Source organism: Panulirus ornatus, chromosome 45 (assembly GCF_036320965.1).
Source record: "Panulirus ornatus isolate Po-2019 chromosome 45, ASM3632096v1, whole genome shotgun sequence".
In the NCBI taxonomy this organism is placed as follows: Eukaryota; Metazoa; Arthropoda; class Malacostraca; order Decapoda; family Palinuridae; genus Panulirus; species Panulirus ornatus.
The window spans coordinates 2,703,600-2,726,571 of record NC_092268.1 but is presented as its reverse complement, the minus strand read 5'-3'; the positions used below and the strand labels follow the sequence as shown (position 1 = coordinate 2,726,571).

The following is a 22,972-nucleotide window of genomic DNA, read 5'->3' as shown; positions in this document are numbered from 1 at the left end:
CAAATCTTGACCCATATTTTACACAGCCCTCACTAATATCACCCATCACTCGGATCTTTCACAACAATTAACACTTCCATATACTTTCTCCATCTGTTAATACTCTCAAAAACACACCACAATACCACTGAAAATCACTTCCTCTACACATCTAAATTAATTACTGATAATAAATCTTGGTAAGGTTATTTAATGTATGTATGACTCATGGTGAGGTGCCTGAGGATTGGCGGAATGCGTGCATAGTGCCATTGTACAAAGGCAAAGGGGATAAGAGTGAGTGCTCAAATTACAGAGGTATAAGTTTGTTGAGTATTCCTGGTAAATTATATGGGAGGGTATTGATTGAGAGGGTGAAGGCATGTACAGAGCATCAGATTGGGGAAGAGCAGTGTGGTTTCAGAAGTGGTAGAGGATGTGTGGATCAGGTGTTTGCTTTGAAGAATGTATGTGAGAAATATTTAGAAAAGCAAATGGATTTGTATGTAGCATTTATGGATCTGGAGAAGGCATATGATAGAGTTGATAGAGATGCTCTGTGGAAGGTATTAAGAATATATGGTGTGGGAGGCAAGTTGTTAGAAGCAGTGAAAGGTTTTTATCGAGGATGTAAGGCATGTGTACGTGTAGGAAGAGAGGAAAGTGATTGGTTCTCAGTGAATGTAGGTTTGCGGCAGGGGTGTGTGATGTCTCCATGGTTGTTTAATTTGTTTATGGATGGGGTTGTTAGGGAGGTGAATGCAAGAGTTTTGGAAAGAGGGGCAAGTATGAAGTCTGTTGGGGATGAGAGAGCTTGGGAAGTGAGTCAGTTGTTGTTCGCTGATGATACAGCACTGGTGGCTGATTCATGTGAGAAACTGCAGAAGCTGGTGACTGAGTTTGGTAAAGTGTGTGAAAGAAGAAAGTTAAGAGTAAATGTGAATAAGAGCAAGGTTATTAGGTACAGTAGGGTTGAGGGTCAAGTCAATTGGGAGGTGAGTTTGAATGGAGAAAAACTGGAGGAAGTAAAGTGTTTTAGATATCTGGGAGTGGATCTGGTAGCGGATGGAACCATGGAAGCGGAAGTGGATCATAGGGTGGGAGAGGGGGCGAAAATTCTGGGAGCCTTGAAGAATGTTTGGAAGTCGAAAACATTATCTCGGAAAGCAAAAATGGGTATGTTTGAAGGAATAGTGGTTCCAACAATGTTCTATGGTTGCGAGGCGTGGGCTATGGATAGAGTGGTGCGCAGGAGGATGGATATGCTGGAAATGAGATGTTTGAGGACAATGTGTGGTGTGAGGTGGTTTGATCGAGTAAGTAACGTAAGGGTAAGAGAGATGTGTGGAAATAAAAAGAGCGTGGTTGAGAGAGCAGAAGAGGGTGTTTTGAAATGATTTGGGCACATGGAGAGAATGAGTGAGGAAAGGTTGAACAAGAGGATATATGTGTCGGAGGTGGAGGGAACGAGGAGAAGAGGGAGACCAAATTGGAGGTGGAAAGATGGAGTGAAAAAGATTTTGTGGGATTGGGGCCTGAACATGCAGGAGGGTGAAAGGAGGGCAAGGAATAGAGTGAATTGGAGCGATGTGGTATACCAGGGTTGACGTGCTGTCAGTGGATTGAATCAGGGCATGTGAAGCGTCTGGGGTAAACCATGGAAAGCTGTGTAGGTATGTATATTTGCGTGTGTGGACGTATGTATATGCATGTGTATGGGGTGGGTTGGGCCATTTCTTTCGTCTGTTTCCTTGCGCTACCTCGCAAACGCGGGAGACAGCGGCAAAAAGAAAAATATATATATATATATATATATATATATATATATATATATATATATATATATATATATATATATATGTTGAGATGTATAGGTATGTGTATGTACGTGTGTGGATGTGTATGTATATACATGTGTATGTGGGTGGGTTGGGCCATTCTTTCATAAGTTTCCGTGCGCTACCTCGCTAATGCGGGAGACAGCGACAAAGTATAATAAATAAATATAAAATCATTAAACATGTCAATTTTGGCACTTGTCACCACGAACGTTAACTTAGGTCAAATTTCAAAAGCTCATCTTCATTCAATACAAATATTTTACCTAATTTTACATCACAAACCAAATCTTGACCCATATTTTACACAACCCTCACTAATATCACCCATCACTCGGATCTTTCACAACAATTAACACTTCCATATACTTTCTCCATCTGTTAATTCTCTCAAAAACACACCACAATACCACTGAAAATCACTTCCTCTACACATCTAAATCAATTACTGATAATAAATCTTATTAAACATGTCAATTTTGGCACTTGTCACCATGAACGTTAACTTAGGTCAAACTTCAAAAGCTCATCTTCATTCAATACATATATTTCACCTAATTTTACATCACAAACCAAATCTTGACCCATATTTTACACAGCCCTCACTAATATCACCCATCACTCGGATCTTTCACAACAATTAACACTTCCATATACTTTCTCCATCTGTTAATACTCTCAAAAACACACCACAATACCACTGAAAATCACTTCCTCTACACATCTAAATTAATTACTGATAATAAATCTTATTAAACATGTCAATTTTGGCACTTGTCACCATGAACGTTAACTTAGGTCAAACTTCAAAAGCTCATCTTCATTCAATACATATATTTCACCTAATTTTACATCACAAACCAAATCTTGACCCATATTTTACACAGCCCTCACTAATATCACCCATCACTCGGATCTTTCACAGCAATTAACACTTCCATATACTTTCTCCATCTGTTAATACTCTCAAAAACACACCACAATACCACTGAAAATCACTTCCTATATACATCTAAATTAATTACTGATAATAAATCTTATGCGCAACATTATCATCTTAAAAAGACCCACTTCCAGTACTTCATACATTTTTGACATCATTCACTCATTCAACATAATATTACCAATGTAATACACCTACTATACAACTAATAAGCTATTATAGATTTTTTACATCCCTGATCCTATCACCTTCCTCACTACAAATATGTACATTTCCTACATACAGCCTCTGACCTACATATTACCCTATTACATACCACAAACTCAATCAAAATAAAAAAAAACATAAAAAAAAACAATTATTCCATTATAAATATTTCCCATGATGGAAATTCCACCTTTAAATATATAACTCGACTCAAAGTACTCATTACTCGTTGAAGATCAGGGAAAACGTAACCCCAAACACCTTCCCCACAAGAAATATGTACATTTCCTACATACAGCTTCTGGCCTACATATTACCATCTCACATGCCACAAACTGGCTATTAAAAGAACAATACATTTAAAAACCAATTACTACATCACCTGCAACATGCACACGATGGAAATTCCACCATTAAATAAATAACTCGACTTAAAGTGTTCATTACTCGTTGAAGATCTGGGAAAACGTAACCCCCATAACGCACACAACTCACTCCTGACCCATTGCCTTCTAAAAACAAAACACAAATACACCAAACGCCACAACCCTTATCTATTTTCACAACAATAAAATGTAAAATACATAAATAGAACCATTTTCTCCCGACGCAGAAACCACAACAATCCACCATTTGCCTCCCGATCACTACCATCCCCCAAACCCCATCCACTTTACCCTCTGCCCTACGCTCTATTATAACCGTAACCTATTAAATAACACTAATTATACTCAATAACAACTCATACTCATTACAACGTTATTTTTTCTTACCTCTAAGCACTTAATTACCATCCGAAAACACAAGATTTTCCAGGTGACGCCAGTCGTCGCTGGTTATCTGTGTACCATCCACCAAGCAGCCGTGACGTCATTACAGAAACCTTCCCAGAGAAAACTGTGTTCTTATAGCGCTAACTCAACTATAATAGATATATCGTTTTTATTGTCGCAAATGGCTGATAGATGTTGTGGCCTGCCTACACCTGGTGTGGCCCGCCTACAACTGGTGTGGCCCGCCTACACCTGGTGTGGCCCGCCTACAACTGGTGTGGCCCGCGTACACCAGGTGTGGCCCACCTACACATGGTGTGGACCGCTTACACCAGGTGTGGCCCGCCTACACCAGGTGTGGCCCGCCTACACCTGGTGTGGCCCGCCTACACCTGGTGTGGCCCGCCTACAACTGGTGTGGCCCGCGTACACCAGATGTGGCCCGCATACACCTGGTGTGGCCCGCCTACAGCTGGTGTGGCCCGCTTACACCAGATGTGGCCCGCATACACCTGGTGTGGCCCGCCTACAGCTGGTGTGGCCCGCGTACACCAGGTGTGGCCCGCCTACACATGGTGTGGACCGCCTACACCAGGTGTAGCCCGCCTACACCTGGTGTGGCCCGCCTGGACCTGGTGTGGCCCGCCTACAACTGGTGTGGCCCGCGTACACCAGGTGTGGCCCGCCTACACATGGTGTGGACCGCCTACACCAGGTGTGGGCTACATGTATGGTGGGCTGACCCACTATCATGTTCAACACATTAACTTCGCCATCATTGGTCACACACACACACACACACACACACCATCATCACAATGTTACCACTCATGTCTCTCCTCATGTTAGCCGAGGTCAACTTACTACCTCATGACATCATCATACCTCACATTAAGGTCTCGTCTTCTTGAACATCCAGCCTTCAAAAACGAAAATGTATTGTCTCACTTTACCTATTGGTATTATATACATATACAGTAGACACAGTTATCCCTCCTAAATAAAGTCACTGAACAAATAAAACCACCGTGTGTGTGTGTGTGTGTGTGTGTGTGTGTGTGTGTGTGTGTGTGTGTATGTATGTGTGTGTGTGTGTGTGTGTGTGTGTGTGTGTGTGTGTATAGGTAGAGTGGAGTCTCCTTGATGGACTTTGTAGTGAATTGTTAATGCTTCCTCTCAGCCATACCTACCTGACTTGTTTCCTACGACGTATAAAGTCATGCCCATATTTACCTGAACATGATACATATGGCTCCCAACCCAGCATTATTGTAACCACATACATCAAACGTTACTGCCATTCCCATGTAATGTTACACATCAATATCAGTACTATAAGGACGTCACAAATATCACTATGATGAAATCACATAATATACATCACCTGCGTCATAAGGTCACATGATAATCATCACCTGAGTCATAAGGTCACATGATATACATCACCTGAGTCATAAGGTCACATGATAAACATCACCTGAGTCATAAAGTCACATGATATACATCACCTGAGTCATAAGGTCACATGATAAACATCACCTGAGTCATAAGGTCACATGATAAACATCACCTGAGTCATAAGGTCATATGATAAACATCACCTGAGTCATAAGGTCACATGATAAACATCACCTGAGTCATATGGTCACATGATAAACATCACCTGAGTCATAAGGTCACATGATAAACATCACCTGAGTCACAAGGTTACATGATAAACATCACCTGAGTCATAAGGTCACATGATAAACGTCACCTGAGTCATAAGGTCACATGATAAACATCACCTGAGTCATAAGGTCACATGATAAACATCACCTGAGTCATAAGGTCACAGGATAAACATCACCTGGTTATACGACCTCGTCAGAGATATCACTAGATTCATAAAATCTCATCACATGTCACAAGGTCACATTAAGCACATTATTGGTCATAAGGTCACATCAAACACATCACTAGAGTCATAAGGTCACATCATACACATCACTAGAGTCATAAGGTCACATCAAACATCACTGGAGTCGTAAGGTCACATCAAATATCACTAGAGTCGTAAGGTCACATCAAACATCACTAGAGTCGTAAGGTCACATCAAACATCACTAGAGTCGTAAGGTCACATCAAACATCACTAGAGTCGTAAGGTCACATCAAACATCACTAGAGTCGTAAGGTCACATCAAACATCACTAGAGTCGTAAGGTCACATCAAACATCACTAGAGTCGTAAGGTCACATCAAACATCACTAGAGTCGTAAGGTCACATCAAACATCACTAGAGTATGATGTTAGGATGTGAATAACTTTAAGTATTGCCTGGCATCTCCTGATGAGGTGCACTGTCACCATGAAACGTCATGCTACATGGAGAGAAAAATTCCATGTTATACATGATTGTAGGAACTCCTACTGAAGTACGATTTCACCATATATATATATATATATATATATATATATATATATATATATATATATATATATATATATATATATATATATATATATTTTTTTTTTATTATTTTGCTTTGTCGCTGTCTCCCGCATCTGCGAGGTAGCGCAAGGAAACAGACGAAAGAAATGGCCCAACCCACCCCCATACACATGTATATACATGCACGTCCACACACGCAAATATACATACCCATACATCTCAATGTACGCATATATATACACACAGACACATACATATATACACATGCACATAATTCACACTGTCTGCCTTTATTCATTCCCATCGCCACCTCGCCACACATGGAATAACATCCCCCTGCCCCCTCATGTGTGCGAGGTAGCGCTAGGAAAAGACAATATATATATATATATATATATATATATATATATATATATATATATATATATATATATATATATATATAAAACTTTGATTAGGGAAGTAAATGGAGTGCAAAAAAAGAGCAGATGAAGATTTTGAAAGAAAGTTGAATGAAAGGTTTAGGAAAAATAAGAAATTGTACTGGAAGGAGGTGAAAAAGGAAAGAGGTGGATGTGAGAGTGGATATGTTAATGTGAGAAGTAAGGAAGGGGAATTGCTGAATCAAAGGCAGGAAGCGAAAGGAAGATGGAATGAGGATGTTAAAGAATTGATGAATGTGGGAGAAGCTTATGAAGCAGTTCTTACATGCTTAGGTATGGAGGATGGAAGGAAAAGGATACAAGTGCAAGGCCATATAGCAAAAAGGGAGGTAAAAAGGGCAATAATGAGTTTGAAGGTAGGAAAGGCACCAGGAGTGGATGAGATTATAGCTGAAATGTTGAGTTATGAAGGAGAAAGTGTGATAAAGTGAATGTATTTGATATGTAATTTAGCATGGAAACAGAAGGGTGTGTTTAAGGAGTGGATGAAAGCTATTATTGTTCCTTTAATCAAAGGAAAAGATGCTACAGATGTATGTAGCAATTACAGGGGAATAAGTCTGTTATGTATACCAGGAAGAGTGTTGCAAGATAGTAGATTGATAGAACTATGGAAATGACTGAATGTAGAATAAGTGAGGAGCAAGGGATTTAGGAAAAGTAGGGGATGTGTGGTTCAGGTTTTTAAAGAAAATTACTGTGGAAAAGTACCTAGCTAAAGGTAAGATTCTGTATGTAGCTTTTATGGATCTGGAGAAAGCGTAAGAGAGAGTCAAGTGGAATACTTAATGGGATATGATAAGGGTCTCTGGGGTTCTGGACAACTGTTGGATGATATGAAAACCTTCTGTAGGGTAGTAAATGCATGTATAAGAGCTTTATCTGTATGCAGGACAGTCACTTGTGAATGTTTTCACATGTAGTGCAAGGACACATGAGAATACTGTAATTGTTCTTCCTGTTTTAGCAGATAAATATTGACAAAAGTTATACCAATCATTCCTAATACTCTGAACAGTTGATTTAAAGTGCTATTACCCCACAGTTTTCCTCAGATTCGAAGCCCTACCCTCTTTGAAAATTGAAATATATGAGCTGCCCCTTATAGAACTGTATGAAGTTTAATGAGTTCCTTGCTATAAATTTTATCAAAATCCATGGGTTATTTCTGTTATGTCCCTAAATTGGAACTTAAGGGCAAAGATAGGTTTTGTCTGAAGCTCTTTAGTCCTAACAGTATTGTATGGATGTGAATCTTGAGACTTGAATGTAAAACAAAGTAAGGTAAATTGATGATTTATCAGATGTATGCACCTGATCTAACTGATAGACCTGGATGAAAGTAATACTAATGGATTCCTTACACTCTGTAATGTAGAATGTGGTTTCATACCTGTAATTCTTCATACTCCCTTAAGATAAAGCTACACAAAGTTGGCAGATTTTTTGGGTTATTAGAACTTACCCCTTCAGGCATGAGGTATCTTGGATGCTCAAAGAGCACTGCTCCTGTTAGATTTTTTTTTCTTTAAAACCTAATTTCTTGTAGAAGATACTTCATGAAATACTTACCATAATTAAAGTTTGTATAATATTTCTGCAATACATGTATGAATTGTAGTTTTGTTGTTTTTCAGAAACCTACAAGAACATGAGATTGGGGAATGTTAATCAGAAATGTCAAATGTACTAGAGAAGACATTTAGTGGTCTGGTGCACAGCTTCTTGGGAGCAAGTAGTACAAACAATCCTGTTACCCAGAGTGTGGCAGGTGTCTCTGGTCTTAAGAATGTATCACTTGGGCTGGTGCACTATGTTGAAAAGCTTCATGCAGCTCGAAGGATATCCAAGCAGGTAAGGAGTGGATGAGAATGACATATATCTCATTGTTTATATAAGTATTTGTGGCTTTTCTCACTATACTGTAGGGTAGGGCTGACATATATCTCTTTCTGTCGAATGCTGCAAGACAGGATTTGTCCCAGGTATTTTTTTGGCTATGATCAAGTGACTGTAAATTGTTGACTACTGTAGCTAGTGTTGGTAGAGCTGTTCCCAGTTTTAGCATTAATATGGTAATAGCATGATTTTGCAATAGGACCTCAGAGGCAAAGCAAGTAGACATGATCCCCTGCCCTCAGAAATGTGAAGTCAATTTTACCTGCCCAATAAAAAGATCAGTACATCCTTGTATTGTAGACAATTCTTTGATATTTTGGATGTAAAATAAATCACCATGTTGACCACATAATTAGTAAGGCAGCTTTAGCAGCAATATTTCGAGTGTGTAGCAACTGCCTCCACACATTCCTTCTGCATACATTGGAAACTATCAGGACTATGACCTTTTATAGGTTGTCTTTAATAGCCTCATGATGTCATTTCTGTAAGAGTCTATACCTGACAGAATTTCTTCATCCCACTTTGGTAATGTTTGGGCAGTAGTGTCCTCCAGTGTAAAATCACTTTTAAAATTATTCAGCTCAATTTTATATGTATATATGTATATATATATATATATATATATATATATATATATATATATATATATATATATATATATATATATATATATATATATATATATATATATATATGTATATATATATATATATATATATATATATATATATATATATATATATATATATATATATATATATATATATTATCCCTGGGAATAGGGGAGAAAGAATACTTCCCATGTATTCTCTGCGTGTCGTAGAAGGCGACTAAAAGGGAAGGGAGCGGGGGGCTGGAAATCCTCCCCTCTCATTTTTTTTTTCCAAAAGAAGGGGGTTGTTATTCCATGTGTGGCAAGGTGGCGATGGGAACAAATAAAGGCAGACAGTATGAATTATGTACATGTGTATATATGTATATGTCTGTGTGTATATATATGTGTACATTGAGATGTATAGGTATGTATATGTACGTGTGTGGACGTGTATGTATATACATGTGTATGTGGGTGGGTTGGGCATTCTTTCGTCTGTTTCCTTGCGCTACCTCGCTAACACGGGAGACAGCGACAAAGCAAAATAAATAAATAAATAAATGATTTTGAAAATAAAACACTCAAGTAATGCTCCAAATCACACACTGTAACTCTTACTGTCTTTTCTAAACTTTATGTAGCAGTGAAGAACAAAATCACTCAATATCCAAAGCCACTTTCAATGCGCAGCTAAATGAGTAACTTCCTGTGGTTATGGTCGCTGGGATGGGTTAATATGGAAGCAAATACACACAGTGCTCAGCTTTCCAGCAACTGAATATAAACATGAAACCCAAACAATCACATATGACTGGAAAACATTAAAATTATGATAAATATTAGCTGCTATGTGAAATTAGGAGAAGATTTTATAGATTTTGCTTGATGTGATAAGATCACGAAATATGTCATATTCAATAAAAAAAGTAACAGAAAAAACAGTGTATGCCTTAGTAATGTTCTAAGGAGCTGGTAAAACAATGTTTGGCAAATTTATTTTACAGCCAATCATCAACAATATGGTCTCACAAACTGATAGGCATCTTAAATAGCAATCGAATAAAGTTGAGGAACTATTTCTTCCTTATGAAATGAAGGAAAATCATAAAAGAATGATAAAGCAACCAAGTAACATGTGATATAGGCCTGAACTTAATCAGGGGCAAATAAGAAATTTGTGGTGGTACCATAATGGTAACATAACAGCACGCATTTAAAGCAACATGTTGTTGACATTTCCTCAGGCAATGGTGCCACCTTATTGTATATATAATGTTTTGATGATATATATATCAAGAACAAGTCTGTTCAGTTCCACATATCTCTAGTGCTTCTGAAGCTATGCGGAAATGTTTCATTTACTTTATCCCCACATTTTCCATAATCTTCATCGCCCTCCCCACTATTACATATTCATTATCAATCCATTAATCTATGTCACTATGTTTCATCAATACCCTTCTAAAACACTTGCGCTGGGAATTAACAGCTAACTGACATGCTTTTCTTCCACTTCCATACGTTAGTTCTGTTGCGTGTTTACAAGGTCTATCATTACAAAAGAGTGAGGTACTACGTTTCACACATTAGATTCACGGCACCAATAATCCAAAGCTGTACAATGTAGCAACACCATCAAGTAAATGTATTTCATTAATATTTGTAAGGTTATCAGGTGGTGGCCTAAATCCAATGGGGGTCGAATGGTACTAATGAAGCTGAGGACAGTCGCCAGTCAGAACCATCGGCATCAACCAAGACAATAGTAAACTTTCATGTCTGTCTACATGAGGTTTTTCAGTCCGCATTGGGCAACATAGACAGTACCAGAGAGACTTAGTCTTAGAACAATAAAACCGGAAGGTGTGAAGAAATTTCTCGCTCGAGGGATGAAACTTGACGTCAACTATGGCATAAAGCCCAAATAACGAACTAACCTCAAGGTTCAGTTACAGTCAGCATTGGCCCTCTATGGATCCCCATAGGTATTAGACTGTGTGGTGACTGTTTACTATCAACTTTGTACTGAGTGGTGACTGTTTACTATCGACTTTGTACTGAGTGGTGACTGTTTACTATCAACTTTGTACTGAGTGGTGACTGTTTACTATCGACTTTGTCCAGTGTGGCGACTGTTTACTATCAACTTTGTACTGAGTGGTGACTGTTTACTATCGACTTTGTCCAGTGTGGCGACTGTTTACTATCAACTTTGTACTGAGTGGTGACTGTTTACTATCGACTTTGTCCTGAGTGGTGGCTGTTTACTATCGACTTTGTCCTGAGTGGTGACTGTTTACTATCGACTTTGTACTGAGTGGTGACTGTTTACTATTGACTTTGTACTGAGTGGTGACTGTTTACTATCAACTTTGTACTGAGTGGTGACTGTTTACTATCGACTTTGTCCTGAGCGGTGACTGTTTACTATCGACTTTGTACTGAGTGGTGACTGTTTACTATCGACTTTGTCCTGAGCGGTGACTGTTTACTATCGACTTTGTCCTGAGTGGTGACTGTTTACTATCGACTTTGTCCTGAGTGGTGACTGTTTACTATCGACTTTGTACTGAGTGGTGACTGTTTACTATCGACTTTGTACTGAGTGGTGACTGTTTACTATCGACTTTGTCCTGAGTGGTGACTGTTTACTATCGACTTTGTACTGAGTGGTGACTGTTTACTATCGACTTTGTCCTGTGTGGCGACTGTTTACTATGAGGTGCCGGTCGCACTTGGGGGCCCTTATTCCAAGTCTACATTCACAGGCTCATTTACCTACGAGCGGTTAGTTTAGGGTGGATTTGGACCTGGATGAGCGAAATGGATACAAATTAGAACTCAACTTGATTGCGCTGGGTGACGTGTGGTTATGCCCGATCACTTTATAAGGGCCATGGAAGAACGGTGCCTCGTCAAGATGCAAAGACAGAAAACCACGACATCTACATTTCTTTAATAGCCTATGGCTTTAGTTCACTTACTACCTATATATCACATCACTCGCCATGTAATTTGTATTAAGAAACTGGAAAATAGATCCATTACCTTGGTTATTTTGAGAAGGGGATGAAATTCTCCGGCCAGCCAGCGTGTGTTGTTATGTTTGGGTCAGCTGGCCTTGAACGACGAGCCTAAATTATTTTTTTATTTATATATTACAATGATATAATAAACCTTCAAAATGTATCTATCAAGATTCTACAGTTTATTTATTATAAGGAAAATGATAAAAACTCCTTTATATGGGTTATTTAGCTTTCGTCTCTTATAAAGGCATTTACTATCGTACCATTGTAGATAAAGATGATTGGTAGTCGTATCCCTCCGCTGTTCTCAATACTCTAAACATATTTCATAAAACGGTGTCAATAATGTTTTTGTTAAAGTAAATAACCATTTTGTAATTGCGTATCTGCTTATGTATTAGTTTATGACAAGTAATGTCTTCGCACGAGCCAAATTCCTTGGTGCTGTCCTCTTTCACAGTTTCATAACTCAATTTATTCCATCCATACACTCTTCTTACTAGATAATTACTTGTCTGGATTATCTATATCATTTTTTTTTATAAAAGTTCATGATAAGGCTGTACGCTGTTTATTAAACTGGGTTAGAAGCCTTAAAGATTCTGATCAAGTTACCCTTTACTCGTCTCTCATCCCTAGTGGACACATTTATGGCCTCTTATCTATCATCACATCACATCACTCGCTATGTAATTTGTGTTAAGAAACTGGAAAATACATCCTTTACCTTGGTCATTTTGAGAAGGGGATGAAATTCTCCGGCCAGCCAGCGTGTGTTGTTATGTTTGGGTCAGCTGGCCTTGAACGACGAGCCTAAATTATTTTTTTATTTATATATTACAATGATAAGAAACCTTCAAAATGTATCTATCAAGATTCTACAATTTATTTATTATAAGAAAATTATAAAAAAGTCCTTTATATGGGTTATTTAGCTTTCGTCTCTTATTAAGGCATTTACTATCGTACCATTGTAGATAAAGATGATTGGTAGTCTTATCCCTCCGCTGTTCTCAATACTCTAAAGATATTTCATAAAACGGTCTCAATAATGTTTTTGTCAAAATAGTATTAGTATTAAAATAGTATTAAATAGTATTAGCGTATGACAAGTGATGTCTTCGCACGAGCCAAATTCCTTGGTGCTGTCCTCTTTCACAGTTTCATAACTCAATTTATTCCATCCATACACTCTTCTTACTAGATAATTACTTGTCTAGATTATTTATATCATTTATTTTTATAAAAGTTCATGATAAGGCTGTACGTTGTTTATTAAACTGGGTTAGAAGCCTTAAAGATTCTGATCAAGTTACCCTTTACTCGTCTCTCATCCCTAGTGGACACATTTATGGCCTCTTATCTATCACTGTAGCTCGGCTATCATCCTGGTATCATCTACCTTGCCTTCTTCTAGACCCCCTCTATCTCTTCCTCTAATTTTGGCCCTAAGTTATGAGCAGTTGATTTGAATACCTTCTTCATCTATTTTAACAAGTTGACTCTACACTTTGGACTCCTCTTAAGTCCTTGAAACACAAATATATTCCTGAAACTTTATTTCCCTCTGGATAATATTCATATCAAAGCATTCTTTCACAATGTCCCAATCACTTTACTCTCCATTTACTTAAGTTCAGTTTCGTCAAAATATTCTAGACCTCTTGTTCAGTTGTGGTCGAGGGAAGGTATAGGGGGGAAAAAAAGGAGTTTTGAAAGCATTGAATAGGGACAGAGTGAGAAAAGGGAAAGTACAGGGAAAGGCTTTCTTGTTCCTTTATCGTGTGGGAGGCAGTAAGCACTTGGTTGAGTTTTACCACTTTACTCTCCATTTACTCAAGTTCAGTTTCGTTAAAATATTCCAGACCAATTGTTCAGTTGTGATCTAGGGAAGGTATAGGGGAAAAAAGGAGTTTTGAAAGCATTGAATAGGGACAGAACGAGAAAAGGGAAACTACAGGGAGGCAGTAAGCACTTGGTTGAGTTTTACCACTTTACTCTCCATTTACTCAAGTTCAGTTTCGTTAAAATATTCCAGACCAATTGTTCAGTTGTGGTCGAGGGAAGGTATAGGGGAAAAAAGGAGTTTTGAAAGCATTGAATAGGGACAGAACGAGAAAAGGGAAAGTACAGGGAGGGAGTAAGCACTTGGTTGAGTTGTACTGGAGGAGGTGTACTAGAGTTTACTGTAACCATTGCAAGTGTTAGGTGACAGAAAAGGTTGTGAATGTCCCCTTGTTAGCAGAGGAAAAGGTTGTGATTGTCCTCTTGTTAGCAGAGGAAAAGGTTGTGATTGTCCCCTTGTTAGCAGAGGAAAAGGTTGTGATTGTCCTCTTGTTAGCAGAGGAAAAGGTTGTGATTGTCCTCTTGTTAGCAGAGGAAAAGGTTGTGATTGTCCCCTTGTTAGCAGAGGAAAAGGTTGTGATTGTCCTCTTGTTAGCAGAGGAAAAGGTTGTGATTGTCCCCTTGTTAGCAGAGGAAAAGGTTGTGATTGTCCTCTTGTTAGCAGAGGAAAAGGTTGTGATTGTCCCCTTGTTAGCAGAGGAAAAGGTTGTGATTGTCCCCTTGTTAGCAGAGGAAAAGGTTGTGATTGTCCCCTTGTTAGCAGAGGAAAAGGTTGTGATTGTCCTCTTGTTAGCAGAGGAAAAGGTTGTGATTGTCCCCTTGTTAGCAGAGGAAAAGGTTGTGATTGTCCCCTTGTTAGCAGAGGAAAAGGTTGTGATTGTCCCCTTGTTAGCAGAGGAAAAGGTTGTGATTGTCCTCTTGTTAGCAGAGGAAAAGGTTGTGATTGTCCTCTTGTTAGCAGAGGAAAAGGTTGTGATTGTCCCCTTGTTAGCAGAGGAAAAGGTTGTGATTGTCCCCTTGTTAGCAGAGGAAAAGGTTGTGATTGTCCTCTTGTTAGCAGAGGAAAAGGTTGTGATTGTCCCCTTGTTAGCAGAGGAAAAGGTTGTGATTGTCCCCTTGTTAGCAGAGGAAAAGGTTGTGATTGTCACCTTGTTAGCAGAGGAAAAGGTTGCTTTGTCCCCTTGTTAGCAGAGGAAAAGGTTGCTTTGTCCCCTTGTTAGCAGAGGAAAAGGTTGTGATTGTCCCCTTGTTAGCAGAGGAAAAGGTTGCTTTGTCCTCTTGTTAGCAGAGGAAAAGGTTGTGATTGTCCTCTTGTTAGCAGAGGAAAAGGTTGTGATTGTCCCCTTGTTAGCAGAGGAAAAGGTTGTGATTGTCCTCTTGTTAGCAGAGGAAAAGGTTGTGATTGTCCTCTTGTTAGCAGAGGAAAAGGTTGTGATTGTCCCCTTGTTAGCAGAGGAAAAGGTTGTGATTGTCCTCTTGTTAGCAGAGGAAAAGGTTGTGATTGTCCCCTTGTTAGCAGAGGAAAAGGTTGTGATTGTCCTCTTGTTAGCAGAGGAAAAGGTTGTGATTGTCCCCTTGTTAGCAGAGGAAAAGGTTGTGATTGTCCTCTTGTTAGCAGAGGAAAAGGTTGTGATTGTCCCCTTGTTAGCAGAGGAAAAGGTTGTGATTGTCCCCTTGTTAGCAGAGGAAAAGGTTGTGATTGTCCTCTTGTTAGCAGAGGAAAAGGTTGTGATTGTCCTCTTGTTAGCAGAGGAAAAGGTTGTGATTGTCCTCTTGTTAGCAGAGGAAAAGGTTGTGATTGTCCCCTTGTTAGCAGAGGAAAAGGTTGTGATTGTCCTCTTGTTAGCAGAGGAAAAGGTTGTGATTGTCCCCTTGTTAGCAGAGGAAAAGGTTGTGATTGTCCTCTTGTTAGCAGAGGAAAAGGTTGTGATTGTCCTCTTGTTAGCAGAGGAAAAGGTTGTGATTGTCCCCTTGTTAGCAGAGGAAAAGGTTGCTTTGTCCCCTTGTTAGCAGAGGAAAAGGTTGCTTTGTCCCCTTGTTAGCAGAGGAAGGAGTTGGGAAATACGCGTCTCAGAGCCAGTAGACTTGTCGACTGCTCCAGATGGCAAGACTGGGACTACCAGTACTCTTTTGGTGTTGGTGTCAATCTTGTTATGCTCACAGGTCATGGTGTTGGACTAGTGGCAGCCTAGGTCAATGCCAATGGCCAATGGGGTGTCACGAAAAAGCCGTTGATTGGTGGAAGTCATGATGTGAGGAGGGGGTTGACCTCCCAATTTAAAGGTTGGGGTCAGCGACCAGTGGGAAAGTCTACCTGGGTCACATGAGGCTAATGTATTTGAGACATCCATGAGTCGCTGTCAAAGAGATTTGCTGGACATATGTGCCACAAAACAATAGTACTATGCTATTCCCTAACTCGACCCTTTCTTTTTGATGAACATTAGGGCAACGGTGAGGTAAAGGCTTCTGTTGGATGGGCAGCTAGTGCTGGTAAGGTATGGGAGAGTGGCAGAAGGTCTGGTCAAATTTTATCAATGGTGGCTGTAGAATGCAAGAGACAAGAGGATAGACATTATTTTGTAGTTGTAAGATGCAGCTGGGTGAGTGGAAAGGAGGTATTATGACAACAGCAGGGCAAGGGGAATGTCGGGTTGAGGATGGAAGGATGGCAAATGTCAATGTGTGAACTATGTCCAGCTCTCTCTCTCTCTCTCTCTCAGTCATTCTGAGAGTCACTAGATTAATGGATATTCTTGAATGTCGAATGTGTCCTTTGCTGTGATTTCTGACTGAGGATCACACTTGGGAAATGTGGAGAACACACAAATGCTTTAGTGGGAAAAGAGAAAGGTACAGCAGCTCGGGGCGAGATGCTGTAAGTGGTGCAGGGTTAGATGAGGTGAGTTGAGGCGAGTTAGGAGTCCTGTGGTGCTGGTGGCAATGCAAGAGTGGTGAGGTAAAGTGCCTCATGGCTCTGGGGCAGGAGTCCAGGAGGAAAGATTGTCCCCTGGAACTTCTACAGGAGGAAGGTGCCGAGGTTATGCAGCAGGAGAGGAGGCGTTGAAGAGATCTAAATCCCCTTTGGCGTCTTCAAAGGCCTTTACAGGGGAATAGTGGCATCTGAAGGGAAAGAGACAATTTAAAAGTTTACTTAAAAGACCCTTTAGGGGTGCCAAAGTTCAATACAGTTGCATGGTGGCATACAAAAATTAAAAGACAAATCAAAAGTTTAATTCAAATCCCCTTTGGCGGCACCAAAGGCAATTACAGGGGCATAGAGGCATCCAAAAGCAAAGAAACAAATGGAGAGTTTTCTTTAATGCCACTTTGGGGATGCCAAAGGGCAAGAGAATTGCGTGGAGGCATCCAAAAATTTAGAGGAAAATTGAAGGATTAATCTAAATCCCCTTTGGCGTCTTCAAAGGCCGTTACAGGGGAATAGTGGTATCTAAAGGGAAAGAGACAATTTAAAAGTTTACTTAAAAGACCCTTTGGGGGTGCCAAAGTCCAATACAGTGGCATGGTGGCATCCAAAATATAAAAGACAAATCAAAAGTTTAATTCAAATCCCCTTTGGCGGCGCCAAAGGCAATTACAGGGGCATAGAGGCATCCACAAGCAAAGAAACAAAAGGAACGTTTAGTTTAACGTCCCTTTTGGGGGTGCTAAAGGTTAAGAGAGTGGCGGGGGAGGCATCCCAAAATATTGAGGGAAATTAAAGGTTTAATATAAATCCCCTTTGGCGTCACCAAAGGCCTTTTCAAGGGAAAAGTGCCATCTGAAGGGATAGAGACAAATTGAAAGTTTACTTAAAAGACACTTTGGGGGTGCCAAAGTCCAATAGAGTGGTGTGGTGGCATCGAAAAACATAAAGACATATTAAAGGCTAAATTTAAATCCCCTTCGGCGGAGCCAAAGGATATTACAGGGGCATACAGACATCCAAAAGCAAAGAAACAAATGGAAAGTTTACTTTAATGCCACTTTGGGGGTGTCAAATGGCAAGAGAGTCGCGTGGAGGCATCCAAAAATATAGAGAGAAATTGAAGGTTTAATATAAATCCCCTTTGGCGTCTTCAAAGGTTTTACAGGGGATTAGAGGCATCTAAAGGGTAAAAGACAAATTGAAAATTTACTTAAAAGATCCTTTGGGGGTGCCAAAGACCAATACAGTTGCAGGTTGGCATCCAAAAATAAAGACAAATTAAATGTTTGTTTTAAATCCACTTTGGAGCCGCCAAAGGCAATTACAGGGGCATAGAGGCATCAAAAGGGAAAGAAACATTTTGAAAGCTTACTTTAATGCCACTTTGGGGAAGCTAAAGGGCAAGAGAATTGCGGTGAGGCATCCAAACATTTAGAGGAAAATTGAAGGATTAGTCTAAATCCCCTTTGGCGTCTTCAAAGGCCTTTACAGAGGAATAATGGCATCTAAAGGGAAAGAGACAAATTAAAAGTTTACTTAAAAGACCGTTTAGGGGTGCCAAAATCCAATACACTTGCATGATGTCTTCCAAAAATAAAAAGAGAAATTAATGGTTAAGTTTAAATCCCCTTTGGAGCCGCGAAAGGCAATTACAGGGGCATAGAGGCATCAAAAGGGAAAGAAACATTTGGAAAGCTTACTTTAATGCCACTTCGGGGATGCCAAACGGCAAGAGAATTGCGGTGAGGCATCCTAAAATTTAGAGGAAAATTGAAGGCTTAATCTAAATCCCCTTTGGCGTCTTCAAAGGCCTTTACAGGGGAATACTGACATCTGAAGGGAAAGAGACAATTTAAAAGCTTACTTAAAAGACCGTTTAGGGGTGCCAAGGTCCAATACAGTTGCATGGTGGCATTCAAAAATAAAAAAACAAATTAACGGTTTACTTTAAATCCCCTTTGGCGCCGCCAAAGGCAATTACAGGGGCATAGAGGCATCAAAAGGGAAAGAAACATTTGGAAAGCTTACTTTAATGCCACTTTGGGGATGCCAAAGGGCAAGAGAATTGCGGTGAGGCATCCTAAAATTTAGAGGAAAATTGAAGGATTAATCTAAATCCCCTTTGGCGTCTTCAAAGGCCTTTACAGGGGAATACTGGCATCTGAAGGGAAAGAGACAAATCAAAATTTACTCAAAAGACCGTTTAGGGGTGCCAAAGTCCAATACACTTGCATGATGTCATCCAAAAATAAAAAGACATATTAACGGTTTACTTTAAATCCCCTTTGGAGCCGCCAAAGGCAATTACAGGGGCATAGAGGCATCAAAAGGGAAAGAAACATTTGGAAAGCTTACTTTAATGCCACTTTGGGGATGCCAAAGGGCAAGAGAATTGCGTGAAGGCATCCAAATATTTAGAGGAAAATTGAAGGATTAATCTAAATCCCCTTTGGCGTCTTCAAAGGCCTTTACAGGGGAATACTGGCATCTGAAGGGAAAGAGAATTTTAAAAGTTTACTTAAAAGACCGTTTAGGGGTGCCAAAGTCCAATACAGTTGCATGATGTCATCCAAAAATAAAAAGAGAAATTAACGGTTTACTTTAAATCCCCTTTGGAGCCGCCAAAGGCAATTGCAGGTGAATAGAGGCAAAAAAGGGAAAGAAACATTTGGAAAGCTTACTTTAATGCCACTTTGGGGATGCCAAAGGGCAAGAGAATTGCGGTGAGGCATCCAAAAATTTAGAGGAAAATTGAAGGATTAATCTAAATCCCCTTTGGCGTCTTCAAAGGCCTTTACAGGGGAATACTGGCATCTGAAGGGAAAGAGACAAATCAAAAGTTTAATTAAAAGACTGTTTAGAGGTGCCAAAGTCCAATACAGTTGCTTGATGTCATCTAAAAATAAAAAGACAGAAAAACGGTTTACTTTAAATCCCCTTTGGAGTCGCAAAAGGCAATTACAGGGGCATAGAGGCATCAAAAGGGAAAGAAACATTTAGAAAGCTTACTTTAATGCTACTTTGGGGAGGCTAAAGGGCAAGAGAATTGCGGTGAGGCATCCAAAAATTTAGAGGAAAATTGAAGGATTAATCTAAATCCCCTTTGGCGTCTTCAAAGGCCTTTACAGGGGAATAATGGCATCTAAAGGGAAAGAGACAAATTAAAAGTTTCCTTAAAAGACCATTTCGGGGTGCCAAAGTCCAATACATTTGCATGATGTCTTCCAAAAATAAAAATAGAAATTAACCGTTAAGTTTAAATCCCCTTTGGCGCAACCAAAGGCAATTACAGGGGCATAGAGGCATCAAAAGGGAAAGAAACATTTGGAAAGCTTACTTTAATGCCACTTTGGGGATGCCAAAGGGCAAGAGAATAGCGGTGAGGCATCCAAAAATTTAGAGGAAAATTGAAGGATTAATCTAAATCCCCTTTGGCTTCTTCAAAGGCCTTTACAGGGGAATACTGGCATCTGAAGGGAGAGAGACAATTTAAAAGTTTACTTAAAAGACCGTTTAGGGGTGCCAAGGTCCAATACAGTTGCATGGTGGCATCCAAAAATAAAAAGACAAATTAACAGTTTACTTTAAATCCCCTTTGGCGCCGCCAAAGGCAATTACAGGGGCATAGAGGCATCAAAAGGGAAAGAAACATTTGGAAAGCTTACTTTAATGCCACTTTGGGGATGCCAAAGGGCAAGAGAATTGCGTGGAGGCATCCAAAAATTTAGAGGAAAATTGAGGGATTAATATAAATCCCCTTTGGCGTCTTCAAAGGCCTTTACAGGGGAATACTGGCATCTGAAGGGAAAGAGACAAATTAAAATTTACTCAAAAGACCGTTTAGGGATGCCAAAGTCCAATACACTTGGATGATGTCATCCAAGAATAAAAAGACATGTTAACGGTTTACTTTAAATCCCCTTTGGCGCCGCCAAAGGCAATTACAGGGGCATAGAGGCATCAAAAGGGAAAGAAACATTTAGAAAGCTTACTTTAATGCTACTTTGGGGATACCAAAGGGCAAGAAAATTGCGGTGAGGCATCCAAACATTTAGAGGAAAATTGAAGGATTAATCTAAATCCCCTTTGGCGTCTTCAAAGGCCTTTACAGGGGAATACTGGCATCTGAAGGGAAAGAGACAAATCAAAAGTTTACTTAAAAGACCGTTTAGGGGTGCCAAAGTCCAATAGAGTTGCATGATGTCATCCAAAAATAAAAAGAGAAATCAACGGTTTACTTTAAATCCCCTTTGGAGCCGCCAAAGGCAATTGCAGGTGAATAGAGGCATAAAAACGGAAAGAAACATTTGGAAAGCTTACTTTAATGCCACTTAGGGGATGCCAAAGGGCAAGAGAATTGCGGTGAGGCATTCAAAAATTTAGAGAAAAATTGAAGGATTAATCTAAATCCCCTTTGGCGTCTTCAAAGGACTTTACAGGGGAATACTGGCATCTGAAGGGAAAGAGACAAATCAAAAGTTTACTTAAAAGACCGTTTAGAGGCGCCAAAGTCCAATACAGTTGCATGATGTCATCTAAAAATAAAAAGACAGATTAACTGTTTGCTTTAAATCCCCTTTGGAGCCGCCAAAGGCAATTACAGGGGCATAGAGGCATCAAAAGGGAAAGAAACATGTGGAAAGCTTACTTTAATGCCACTTTGGGGAGGCTAAAGGGCAAGAGAATTGCGGTGAGGCATCCAAAAATTTAGAGGAAAATTGAAGGATTAATCTAAATCCCCTTTGGCGTCTTCAAAGGCCTTTACAGGGGAATACTGGCATCTGAAGGGAAAGAGACAATTTAAAAGTTTACTTAAAAGACCGTTTAGGGGTGCCAAAGACCAATACAGTTGCATGGTGGCATCCAAAAATAAAAAGACAAATCAAATGTTTAGTTTAAATCCCCTTTGGAGCCGCCAAAGGTAATTAGAGGGGCATAGAGGCATCAAAAGGGAAAGAAACATTTGGAAAGCTTACTTTAATGCCACTTTGGGGATGCCAAAGGGCAAGAGAATTGCGTGAAGGCATCCAAAAATTTAGAGGAAAATTGAAGGATTAATCTAAATCCCCTTTGGCGTCTTCAAAGGCCTTTACAGGGGAATAATGGCATTTGAAGGGAAAGAGACAAATTAAAAGTTTCCTTAAAAGACCGTTTAGGGGTGCCAAAGTCCAATACATTTGCATGATGTCTTCCAAAAATAAAAAGAGAAATTAACGGTTAAGTTTAAATCACCTTTGGAGCCGCCAAAGGCAATTACAGGGGCATAGAGGCATCAAAAGGGAAAGAAACATTTGGAAAGCTTACTTTAATGCCACTTTGGGGATGCCAAAGGGCAAGAAAATTGCGGTGAGGCATCCTAAAATTTAGAGGAAAATTGAAGGATTAATCTAAATCCCCTTTGGCGTTTTCAAAGGCCTTTACAGGGGAATACTGGCATCTGAAGGGAAAGAGACAATTTAAAAATGTACTTAAAAGACCGTTTAGGGGTGCCAAGGTCCAATACAGTTGAATGATGTCATCTAAAAATAAAAAGACAGATTAACGGTTTACTTTAAATCCCCTTTGGAGCCGCCAAAGGCAATTACAGGGGCATAGAGGCATCAAAAGGGAAAGAAACATTTGGAAAGCTTACTTTAATGCTACTTTGGGGAGGCTAAAGGGCAAGAGAATTGCGGTGAGGCATCCAAAAATTTAGAGGAAAATTGAAGGATTAATCTAAATCCCCTTTGGCGTCTTCAAAGGCCTTTACAGGGGAATAATGGCATCTAAAGGGAAAGAGACAAATTAAAAGTTTCCTTAAAACACCGTTTAGGGGTGCCAAAGCCATTACTCTTACATGGTTATATACAAAAATAAAATAGACATGTTAACGGTTTACTTTAAATCCCATTTTGGCGCCGCCAAAGCCACTTACAGGGGCATAGAGGCATCAAAAGGGAAAGAAACATTTAGAAAGCGTACTTTAATGCCACTTTGGGGATGCCAAAGGGCAAAAGAATTGCGTGGAGGCATCCTAAAATTTAGAGGAAAATGAAGGATTAATCTAAAATCCCT

At 39.6% G+C, this 22,972-nt stretch overlaps 2 protein-coding genes across 21 annotated transcripts in view; one reads left to right on the top strand and one right to left on the bottom strand.

Annotated features, from left to right (window-relative positions):
• LOC139762984 (uncharacterized) overlaps nucleotides 1–22,972 on the top strand; it is a 326,805-nt gene that overhangs the window by 66,308 nt on the left and 237,525 nt on the right. The window lies entirely within an intron of this gene.
• The window catches only part of LOC139762985 (uncharacterized), a 141,290-nt gene that overhangs the window by 13,366 nt on the left and 104,952 nt on the right, over nucleotides 1–22,972 (bottom strand). The window lies entirely within an intron of this gene.